The sequence below is a fragment of the Thunnus thynnus genome, chromosome 6, assembly GCF_963924715.1.
Source record: "Thunnus thynnus chromosome 6, fThuThy2.1, whole genome shotgun sequence".
Taxonomy (NCBI): Eukaryota; Metazoa; Chordata; class Actinopteri; order Scombriformes; family Scombridae; genus Thunnus; species Thunnus thynnus.
Window position 1 is genome coordinate 5,559,671 of NC_089522.1, and position 11,271 is coordinate 5,570,941.

The following is an 11,271-nucleotide window of genomic DNA, read 5'->3' on the forward strand; positions in this document are numbered from 1 at the left end:
CAATTAATCCGCAGTTCATATGCCTGCCGAACCGCGGGGGGTGATCCGTACGGATCACGGATCAACTACAATCAGTTAGCTACACCACTAGTTAACACTTGTTATTCTAGTTACTTTAAGCTTATTACTCAATATACGGCTCAGCTTAAAACAAACTAAAGAAACTGTCAGAAGCACACAGAAGCACACCTCCTGCACACTAGTCATACAACGTCAACAGGTAACTGAACAACCACTCAATTAAAAACGAATGAATGAGTGAGTCCAGACAGCTCACTGTAACTTCAACAAGCAAACTAACATTACCCACAACACATTATATGATCTCTGCTGCATTATTGTTAAGGAGATAAAAAACACAAAAAAGCCACACAGAGACATTTAACCATCAGAGATGAAATTAGTGACAAAAGACACAGACAGAGAGAAGCTGTATCTGACTCATGTTATCTGACGTCTTCTTCTTTCTTTCATGGAGAAGTATTCATGTCATAACATCCATTTGTAGCTGTTGGTCATCTTGTATGTTAGTTAACAGAACTTTGTGGCTGCTGGTTAACCAGTCTGATATCATTAGCAACAATGACAAACAAGCTAACTCTCCTGGTTGTTTCTCCGGTTGCTTCTCTCTCCAGCCTCCCCGGCAGCGTCCTGCAGCTGCTGCACTGCACAGACCAGATAATTTCTCCCGCTAGCTTAACAACAGTCCTTAACAGTCCTTCCATGGATGTATAAAGAGTCCTTCAGGCTGTTACAACAAGCTAACTGTTGCGTTGGCTAACGCAAGGAGCTATCTACTGCTGCTACTCTGTCATGGCCAATCACAGATTAGCATGAAAAAAAATGAAATACATTGAGTCCAATGTAAAAGATCTCCCATCCTCCTCTGTCCCCCACTCCACCTCCACCAATTGCACCCCCCCATCACCACTTCACACACTGCTCTTTCTCCTCCTGCCCTGCAGGTGTCGTTGTTGAAGCATTTTAAACAGAATTTCAGCAATGGATTTTTACCAAAGAAGAGAAAAAAAAAAAACTTTATAAATACTGAGATTTGGTAATGGTTTATTTCAACCAAATATTCTTTTTTATATTTTGATCTCCCTTTTGCCTCTCAAAAAATAGAGGAGGATCAACCTCCTCTGCCTCTATGGACCAGTCTCCACTGCTATACTTATAGTACATGACATTTGTGTATGACATTTATCCAGTAAAGTACTGACAAGAAAATAACAGAGAGAGAGAGAGAGAGACAGAGAGAGAGAGAGAGAGATGGGTGATGACATGCAACAAAGATCCCCAGCTGGAATTGAACCAGGGACATGCAATGTTATCATCAGGGAAAAAAACATTATCCATTTTGAAAAATGTCAAAAAGTAAATATTTGCTCAAGAATGGCACTGTCACCCTAGCAACTGCTTTTATGTATCAGTGTGTGTTTGATAATGTTTTAAACCTGTTCAACCAAACCACAAAAGAACATTTGTGTTTGTCATTGAAGATAAAGGAAACAACAGTTGAACATTCCACTGAAAAATTTCATAAAAGGAAATCTGATTTTTTATTTTTTTTATTTTTCAGTACACAGACCAAATTCAATTCAATTCAGACTTTATTAAGGACACAGCTCATGAGGGGTCCATAGCACAATAAAATACAAAGAAGAAGAAAAAAATCAATCAATCAATAAATCAATAAATCAATCAAACACTAAATCAACCAATGAATGAATAAATAAATAAATAACATCTAAAAAAAAACATCCCACATCATACAACAATGTTAAAGTTGTGTTTGATTATCACACTGAAAAAAATAAAGTAAAAAATATTGAAAATTCCATGAAAAAATTTGTTGTTGGAGAAATACATGGAATAAATATAAAATAATCTTGGTATACTTTAACATATAAAATTATAATATAATAATAATATACATAGTATTTCATTTCCATTGGCATTTTGCTCTTTAGCCGACATAAAGTGCAGTATTAGGTGATCTGACATAAAGTGCAATCACAGGAATTTTAAATTTCTTGATTGCTGATTCCAAAGTGGTCAACAATAAGTGAGTCTGAGGGTCAAAGCCCCTGCATCCTGGCAGTACACACTGTAACAAAAGTCCCTGTGTTTTTAAGAGGATGAGTCCAGCATCAGTCATCAGTCCTGCTCTGTTTCCAGCAGTCAGCTCCTTGGCACTGATGCTGCTGATGGAGCTGTGCTCACCAGCAGCCACCCATGAAAGATGTTCTGTTTGCTGGGCAAGGACTTGCATTTGGCTGGGAAGACAGCAGGAGAGGGAGCTGAGGACAGGGGGGAGGCGGTCCAGGGTGAAAGGCCCTGATCACTTGCTAAATTGTTGTTCTGGGACTGTGGTCAAGAGTATGTATGCATGTGTGTTCATTTGTGTGCATGCAAGTACATGGATGGCGGCTTGGCCTCCCTTCCACAATCTAGAGAATAAGGTCAGCAAAGCAGAGAAATTGAAGTGACAGGACCTGTTGCCTTGCCCCTATATATTTCTGTCTCAAACACACACACACACACACACACACACACACACACACACATACACAGGCACACACACACACACACACACATCTTTGACAGCTCCACTGGACGTTTGTCTCTTTGACAGCCATCTCATTCCTTTCTATTTGAGTGTCTACTTTTACTCCCTCTATGTAGGTCACATAATTTACAAAGTGCACCACCTAGTGCCATGTTTGTCCTCACCTCCTATCAAATGATTTTTTCAAGAAAATGTCCTCTGAGTGTCAGGCCCATAAAAAAAGCCTATACCACACAGAGTGCAGCAAAATCAGACAGCTCAACATTGCTGAACTTGTTATGTTTGTCACCTTTTTTTAAATGAGCACTGTACCATAAAAATAATCAGTTACTATCATATTATTTTATTTTAAAATATGAAATCAATCCAAAGTGGTCAAACAATAAAAAGATACAATAATAAATGCCCAAAACTATCCTCTAACATACTGTTGCAAAATGGAGGAAAAATTAAAAACACACAGGTTCATGTGCATACACAAATTTGCGCACCATGTTCAACAAATACAACACATAAATGTAAATGCAGAACTATGCAAGCATATCATAGTTATTCTTTCTGTCCAACAAACATACACTATTCCCTCCTTTGTGTGTACAGAGTGCTAGAGATGAGTCAGGTCTGTGGGATCCCGAGGGTAACGCCAGAGTGTCAGCTTTGTTAACAGGCACAGAGGGAGGTGAAGCTCTGAGTGACAACTCTACAGACAGAAACACAGCAGCAACTGTCACCTTCACCACACGTCAGGTCTCTATGCCTTCCACAGCTTAATGCCTTATCTAAGTGTGTGCAGGGAGGTCAATGTGTGTGTGTGACCTTGGTGACACCTGAGGCAAGTATTTGTGTGTGTTGTGTGCATTTATTTGTTGGCCTATTGAATGCCATAAAAACAGGAAGAGGGATGTTTTGAAAGTGAAATATGGCAGGGTTTGGCCTCTACAGAAAGAGGAACTGTGTGGAGTTACTGGAAAGGGGCCCACCTCTTTCCCATATACGTCTTCCTTTTTTTTCTGTTGTCATTTGGTTGCCCCTGTTTTCTCTTCATATTTGCAAAGAGCAACTCCACTTATTGGGTAATGACAGACAAGTGTGTTTTTGAAGAAAGGTCACACACATTACGTTGCATCTAAAATCAGTATTTCTGTTTGTTTGTTTTTTTCTTTGTCAAGCACAGTGAGTACAAATACAACTTTTTTCAGTGCACACAAACACTGACAGTATGGCACAGTGCAACACGTGCACACATGCATTTTGGTAAAAGAAGTGAGACATTCAGATTTGTCTGGGAATTCAAAATAATGTTCAAAACCAATGTGATATACAAATCCAAAAAAATATTTTTCATGTACACAAATCATGACAAGAAAAATAATTTCTTGTCATGATTTGTGTACATGTAAAATCTGTTTATTCTGTAGAAATGATGTACTGATACAACATACAGGTGTGTGTATGTGTATTAATGCATGTGTATAGGCGCATGCATACAATATAGATATAACTTACATTTATTTGTTGTACTGTGCAGCTTGTTCCTACATGTTGTGGTAACTTAAAGTCCTCCTTATTTAGCATTTGTAAGCGTCATAGAAACGGTTAATAAATGGTTTATAATACACTATAATGTACTTATAAGCAGATATGAGAACATGTAAGTGTTTATTTATGTACAGTATTTTGACAATAGTTATAACTTCATATTATTACAAGTGTGTTTTACTATTTTGTAATTTATCTGTTTATATACCAGCATCAACTAATGGGTGAAGGAGGAATTATGGTTGTTGACAAATACATAAATAATATCTGATTTCAACTCTATTACGGTGTGTTATAAACCATTTATAAACTGCAGACATACAGAAGCTTATTCAACCATTTGGGCTGTAATGTTTTAAACAGCAGAGGGCGCTCTGATATAAGTAGAGAAAACAATGCTACACTGTGGCCTTCAATGATTCTTAGGATAGTCACAATGATCCCATTGTCACATAAAACCTTTTCATAATGAATAATTATCTGCAGAACACTCTCCTCTCCACTGCACTTTGTAGAGGCAAAAGCTTTCAAAATCATATGCTGTTATTTTGAGCAGGTGAGGGATTCTTGAATTATTTTGTAGACCAAAATCAGAAAATGCAGCGTTGCCCTCCTGGCCCTGAGGTAATTAAAGTATTAATACATACCCCTATTATATATGTGCACCCGCTATAACCAACCATGAACCACACTAGATGCAAACCAATTATTTAAACAAATTGAAAAGAGCATTCAATATCTAAATATGGAAATGACATGAATGAATGAGACCAGCGGAAAGCAGAATAGAAAAAAAAATCCTTATCTCTTCCATCCAGAGGGTAGCATGGTCACCGCTGTGTGTCAGACTTAAGTCTTGTCATGTGGCTTCTTCCTTCCTCTTTTGACTGACTAGTATGGTGTTTGGTTTCTAAGAATTCACTCTGAGCTGTCTTGCCACAGCCTGACAGCTTCCCTCACACATCTCTGAGACATTTGAAATGATAAGAGTGTTTGTTTGTCACTTTTTCAAACTGTTATCATGGTATACTGTCCATTCTACATCTTGCACTGTCCCTTTGCGCTACACACCAGGACATGTTGTCCCTGTGTTCTGAGATGTTAGCGCTTTTGCACCATTTGCAAAAATCTCATTAAAGACCTGCAATTAATGTTAAAAAAATGCACAGATTTGACTTTGATTCTGATTTGATCCTTTATTTATTATTTATACTTTCATTTATTTGCTCAACTTATTAGCATAAGTTAACTTAACATATTGACATATTTAGACTGGAGGGATGTTTGAGACAGGTGTGTGTCAAGGGACAAGTGTGCATACATCTACACATGCGTGTGTGTGTCCTTTATGCCTGGGTGTAGGCTACAGGTATATATTTCAGCTCTGTGATGGTGACCACAGAGAGCTCGCCCAGGCGACTTAAAAAGGCCAAAAACTATCAAATTGGGTTGCTCCCCTTGGATGCCAGGCTGCAGCATGTTTCCTTGGTAACAGAGGAGTTCGGCTGGCAGCCAGACCCTGCAGTGTGGAGTCCCACCGCATCGAAGCCAACCTAAATATACACCCATTTCTCTCACTCCCTCTCATACACACAGACTCACTCGACTGCAGAGACAGACACTCGATCCTACAGAAATTCACAACACAGGCATGCCCACATATGGGCAAATGTAGCACGTGGTACAGAAAACACACACATACACATACTGTATATAGAGCAAATCTAAACATGTCTGTGCACGACACGATTCCCCCCCACCCCCCATATCCACCGTCTTCCAACCTGTTTCTGTCTTTCTATCTCCCTCCTGACTCCCATTCATACAATTACACACAAGGTTATACCTTAATCTCTATGGCTACTCTCAGTGCTCATTTTGGGTGACATTCATGGCATGTGAAGCAGTTCTTTAGCCTGTCTATCCTGGTGAATAATGAGCTAATGCACTGCAGTGGAGCAGCAGCACTGTGTGTCATGACTGAGCGAGAAAATGAGGGTTAGTGTATGTGTGTGTATGGGGGGTCCAGGTATTCCTCATGTTGTGGGGATGTAAATCTGTCTGTTGTAGGGACTTACTTCCCTTATGGGGACAAAAAGCAAATCCCCGTAATGTAAATCATTAATTTTACGGTGAAGACTTGGTTCAAAGGTAAGGTAAGATTAGTGTAAGGGTAAGGGTTAGGCATGTGGTGGTTATGGTTAAGGTCATCTTTGGGTGTGTCTGTGTGTGTGCTAGGCCATGTGTCTACTGTTGCCATGTGTAAATTTGAATTGCATAATAATGACAACCACATATGTGGGCAGCTGTTTGTGTAGACTAGTTTGCAGGTGCGTGCGTGTGTGTGTGTGTGTGTGTGTGTGTGTGTGTGTGTGTGTGTGTGTGTGCGTGCGTGTGTGTGTGTGTGTGTGTAGACTAATGAAGTTAAACCAGGAGTTAGTATGCCACTAGGCCAGTGTGGGTTACAGAGCTTGACGTCATCATGTTGTGATTAATCTGCAGCAACTCCTTTTCCAGGGAACTCTTATCACAATAAATCCAGCTTTACTGGCAGTTAACACATAACATGGTGGAAAATGTTTTCCTCCTCACAGAGAATATTAAATTATAATATTATGTTGTAGAGTTCCCTATTGTTGCAATTAAACATTTAATGGGCAAGCCAATACACTTCAAATAGCTTGTATGAATGTCAAAAAATGCCACAATTTAAAAATAACAAAGAATAATTTAATATGCTCAATATGTGCACAAATAGAGGCACATACAGTACTGGCATAAAGAAAACAGAGGTTTGGACTTTATGTTATTATTGATCCATTTGAGAAGCCATTTTTGTGGATTCCTGGACACAATTTGAAAATCAACCAGTTTTCGTAAAATCGTCTTGTCACTTTGGAAAATCAGGCTTTCTCCAGATTACTGATAATCACCTCATGCATAATAACCTCATGCAAGAACATTTTAGAATTCTTATCCTAAACCTCTCTTACTTTCTTCTGTGAGTTTTGCCTATACGAGTGTTCAAATTCAGATCCAGCAAACACACATGCACTAATATATCATAAATGGTTCATGTCAACCCCCTGTTCACAAGTAGGTACATGTTTGTGAGATTTGAACCTTTGCATTATGCGCACCCCTAAATTGCTACAGTGTGAAGAGGCTGTTCTGCATATGACCTTTTTCATTCACAAAAAGGTCATATATTTCACACTGCAGAGTTTCAAGCCCTGTTGTTGGAAATCAGCAGACAAAAACAACAAATTTAGCAGTGTCAGTAGTCATGTTAAAATGAGAAAATATTACTGCAGGTGTCAACACCATGTAAACGTGCTGTGACAAAAATAAAGAACGAACACAACATTAGATGCTACAAGATGTCTTGCTAAAGCAAATTGGTGGATTATATATGAAGGAGTCTGACAGTCAAGGAGATCAAGGAGATTGTCAGGTGCAGTTGAGGATGTTCCCCTGGACAGCCACCTGCAAGATCCTGAACATGCTGTCGGAGTGTGAAAATGACCTGGAAACTATTCGTTAACTACTTGTATAGTGTAAGTTATTATGGCAATGGCCATGATGCACATCACACTGATACAGTTAACAAAATATTAATCTTGCACAAAGTTTATTATTGTTATTGTCCAAACTCCAAATTCATTCAGATGTTACAACTCTTAAAGGATAAGTTCACAACATTCAACAGTCAGATGCCCAAATGAACAGTGAAGGTGGTTTTCTTCACTGTAATCATTTCTCCTGTTCATACTGGCTATTTAAAGATCCTCTTCAAATGTGCTTTCAATGTAAGTGAAGGGGGCCAGAATCCACAGTGTGTCCACACAGTCATTTTGTGCAAAAAATGCATTTAAAAGTTTATTTTAAGCTTATATGAGGCTTCAGCAGTCTGAGTTAGTCATATCAAGTGGATATCTGCCACATTTACAGCCTTTCTAGCATCAACTTCCCTCTTTGTGTTTCCTCAGACAGTGTTTCCGTGTTGAGCTGCAGTGGAAGTGTAGTAACAAAAAGAGGGACTTTGGCACTAAAAAGACTGTAATGTTGAAAGATGTCTACTTGATTTGACTCATTTGGATGGTTTATCTGCAGCTTCATATAAGCTTCAGATAATCTTTTAAATACATTTTTGCACAGAAGGAAGACTGTGGATTTCATCCCCCACCACTTACATTATAAATGCATTATAAAGGGATCTTCCAATGGCCAGTATGAACAGCAGGAATGATTACAGCAAGAAAAACCTATTTCAATGTTCATATGGACACGTGACTGTTGTTTTAGACAGACTTGAAAAATTGAGAACCTGTCCTTTTAAGTCAAACCAGTGTTCCCCCCTGTGAGGAAAGGAAGACTATCCTAGACTTGCACAACAGGCCTGGACCACTTGTGAATTTTGTTCATATAAGAGAAAACTCTAAATATGATAAAATCGGTGAATGCGACAAGTTCTCTTAAATCACTTGCATGTGTCGAAGTGTTTGTATGAGTGGTTTTTGCTTGAGGCTCACACTGTTCTGTACTGCTGGAGCTTAAAAAACATGTCTTGGATAATATCTACAACATAAAAGTGTTAGGTGAAAACATCAGTATCTTTGAGCGCATATCAGTATTGAATGAATCCATAGACTGTATATTACAATTTTTCTATATTTTCTTCAAGTCTTACAAAACTAGACCTACATTGCATTGCAGCCTGGTCGCCACAATAAAACGTTGGCAGTTTACATTTCTGCAAACCACAGAAACGTTGAATATCTACGTTTCAACACGTGTAACACGTAGCATATTAACATTTCAACAATACGTATCATATCAAAATGTCAACAAAATGTATCATCTCAGCATTTCTACAAAATGTATCACATCTACATTTCCAAAATACATATCATCTCAACATTTCTAAAGTGATGTAGTAAACATGCAATCTATTTGAGCTGACTTTCCTATTAGGAGGTGGAGGGGTTGTTGGATGGTTAGTAAGTTTCTTGGCAGCGAGTTGGAAATCAGCAGAGAGCACGGTTCGAGGCCACCTCGAAACCAATACCCGCTTCCTGTTTCAACCGACAAAAGCGGGTGTTTTTAGCGAGACATTGGCCATTTTTCATTTTATTTTTTATTTTATTTTAACTCAAACCATGATCTTTCCCTAACCCTAACCAAGTGGTCTTTGTACCTAAACCTAAACAGACCTCAACCACAGCGTTGTCACACCATAAAACAACATTATCCAACGGGTAGAAATGTTGATATGCTACGTTTGTAGAAACGTTGATATGATACGCATTACACGTGTTGAAACGTATATATTCAATGTTTCTGTGGTGAAATGTTCTATGCTCGATTGCTCAAACACATGTACAACTGCCTCAAGGCAATGGCTGCCCATAGCATCATGTGGCTGTTTGTTCCATTTTACAAAACACCCAGTTCAGTAGCTACTTGGAAACCATCTAAAAACCTGTCTGTCATGTCTCTGCAAATGATTTGCTTCTCTGTATGAAAACAAACACCCTGGGGTTTGGATGTCTTTTTGGAAAATGCATCTTTTCAGAGAAATGCTTTGTCTTTCTGAGCCTCTTAAAGTTCACCTCCTGCAGTCGTCCTCTGCTGGGAGGAGGGAAAAAGAAGGGGAGTGGTTTGGAGAAAGAAACTGAGGAGGAGAGAAGGATCTGAGATAAAGAGGGGACACATGGTCAAACTCACGTGCATAATGAGGCCCCCAATTTCAACATCAGCCTTAGGCACATGTTGGTGTCCAAAGAGATGTGAGGTCTTAGAGCAGCTTCAGCTCAGCAATGAACATGTGCATGTATGTTATTATGGGTGAGTGTGTGTGTATGTGCACTTGTTTGAGTCACAATAGGTAATGAGAGACTACATGTGCACCTGCAACATTTGACCTATGTGCCTTAATAAGCATCAACAAAAGTAGCAATAATATATACAAAACACAATACACAAAAACTAACTTCATGTTTAGTAATTTACCCAAAGTATAACTAGAGAATATTGTATACCTGTAGCTTATGAACCATAAATTATGAGAATATATTGGCACTAAGGCCTGCTCACACAAGAATTTAAAAAGGTAAAATTGTAGTTAATGATACAAATACATCTTTCAAATACAGTGTCAATTTATTGTCCCACTGGCGACCAAACTAACAAGCTTGCTAAATTAGCTTTTTTCCCTTTTTAAGAACTCTTCATTGAATTAAAATATGTGCAAAATACCAGGAGGAGTAAACAGCACAGTACAGAGAAAATAGAAAGAAGCTCAGGGAGCATTATTGTGACTGACTTCCAGGCAGATAGCAGTTAGCTAGCCAGCTACAGTAATTACCAAGTTGCCCTAGTAGTAGTCTATATGCCTTTAAGGTTCTAGGACCAAATATTTCGTGAAGATGTGCAGATGAATTCTGCTTTGCCACTCTCTGGTGTGACTGGGCCTTTAATCCAAAGTGAAAACTTTGCAGCATTGCTATACATTTCAGGATTCATCATGCATTATTTCCCAATTGCTAAGGTATATAGGCAGTTTCACATCTTCTATTAAAGATTAAAGTAATGTTGAAAAGATCATTTGTTGGCTTCTCTTCTTTATGGCCTTAAATTTGAGATGCCACTCCGTTGGAGAGACAAAGGTCTGTGCTCTACAAGACACCCCATAACCTAATGGCCCTCATCACATGCCTTCAAATTCACTTTGACCCCAATTTCATCATGCCCTTCCAGCTCTCTTTGGGAGCCCTGCGTCAGCAGTAATGGGATGTGACGGATGTTTAAGGGCAGTGCTGTGTGAGAACAGGACATGGTGTGGTCCTGTGTCTGGAGAGACCATGGGAAGAAGAGTGGGATCCAGCCTACAAGTCCCCCCCCCCTCCCACCATCTCTCTCTCTCTCTCTCTCACCCACACAGGCTTGCATTTCTCTTCCTCCCAAACCTTGTTTTACATCCTTTGCCTTGATTTTCTCCAGCTTCATCCTATCTCCACCTTTTCCCACTCTAACTCATAATCTCTCCTCCTCCTTCCCTCCTCGTCTTTCATGCCTTCACCTCTTCTTGTCTTTGCGATGCTTTTGTTTCTCGGATCTGCCAGAGTCCAAGCCATGGAATGCTGCTGGCAGCCTTGTCC